Source organism: Microtus ochrogaster, linkage group LG3 (genome assembly GCF_000317375.1).
Source record: "Microtus ochrogaster isolate Prairie Vole_2 linkage group LG3, MicOch1.0, whole genome shotgun sequence".
In the NCBI taxonomy this organism is placed as follows: Eukaryota; Metazoa; Chordata; class Mammalia; order Rodentia; family Cricetidae; genus Microtus; species Microtus ochrogaster.
The window spans coordinates 44,841,992-44,843,118 of record NC_022029.1 but is presented as its reverse complement, the minus strand read 5'-3'; the positions used below and the strand labels follow the sequence as shown (position 1 = coordinate 44,843,118).

The following is a 1,127-nucleotide window of genomic DNA, read 5'->3' as shown; positions in this document are numbered from 1 at the left end:
AACAAAAACAAAAACCAGACAAACAAACAAAAGACCAACCCAACAAACAGACAAATGAGCATAAACACATAAAAAACAGTTATATATTTGTTCTCCTATTTGGTAAGTAATCATTCTTAATGATCACATAAGTGATTTTATATATAAGTGAACAAAACAAATATAAATGGTTTCTTCTGTAAAAATCTAAAGGAATTATCTTTTATATGATAGAAATTAAGTTAGCATTGTTTTTGTGAAAATACTAGATTTGTTTTTTGTTTTGGCAGTACTGGGGTTGAATCTAGAGCACCCCTCAATGATCTTTAGCCCTGTCCATAAATATCAGTAGTTTAAATTTTTTACAAATAGTATTACAAATAGTCAGATTTATGTTTTAGGCAATGTGATGGTAGCTGGCACAAACTAGAATAACCTGGAAAGAGTCTCAATTAAGGAATTATCTAGATCAAATTGCTCTGTGAGCATGTATATGCAGGCCTGTTTTAATTGCTAAGTAATGTGGGACTGCTCAGGCGATTGTGGGCAGTACCAATCCTTGGCTAAGGTCTCTTGAATGATACAGTACAGGAGATAGCTACATAAGAGCAAGCAAGCAGCATGGGGACATTCGTTTCTTTTAAGCATGATTGTGGTGTTGCTGGCTGTTTCAGCCTCTGTAACTTCCCTGTAGTGTTTAATCTAACTTGAAATTGTAAGGCAAATAAACCCTTTCCATTCTGTTTTCCTGGGAGATGCAACACAGATGTCTACTCACGCCACATAGAGATCCCATGACAGAGCAAATGGAGCATGGTGCTCAGCCTGCAGGCAGCTCAGCAGGTTAGAGTGTCTTTTCCAGGTGCCTCAGTTGCTCTAACCCTCCACGAATCAGCTTGGGTGGTTTTCCTTCTAGGCAACTGTTTGTATATCAGAGTCTATTTTGCATTTTTTTCTTCTGAGAGTCTTCTTTGTAGCCCAGCTTGTCTGAGTCTTTGTGGCAGCTGGTTTTATCTCAGAGACTTTGCAGCCCTGCTTCCTCTTCTGAGAGGGACTGTCTTTTATTGCTTACTCTGGCAGGAGGGGTCCCAGTGAATCAGGTCAGTTTCAGTAACAGCCTGAAGCAAGCTATTCCCCCTGGCCTCCCC

General features: G+C 39.4%; 1 protein-coding gene across 1 annotated transcript in view; it reads left to right on the top strand.

Annotated features, from left to right (window-relative positions):
- Positions 1-1,127, top strand: part of Stk31 (serine/threonine kinase 31) — a 76,722-nt gene that overhangs the window by 19,236 nt on the left and 56,359 nt on the right. The gene's annotated exons all lie outside the window — the stretch shown is intronic.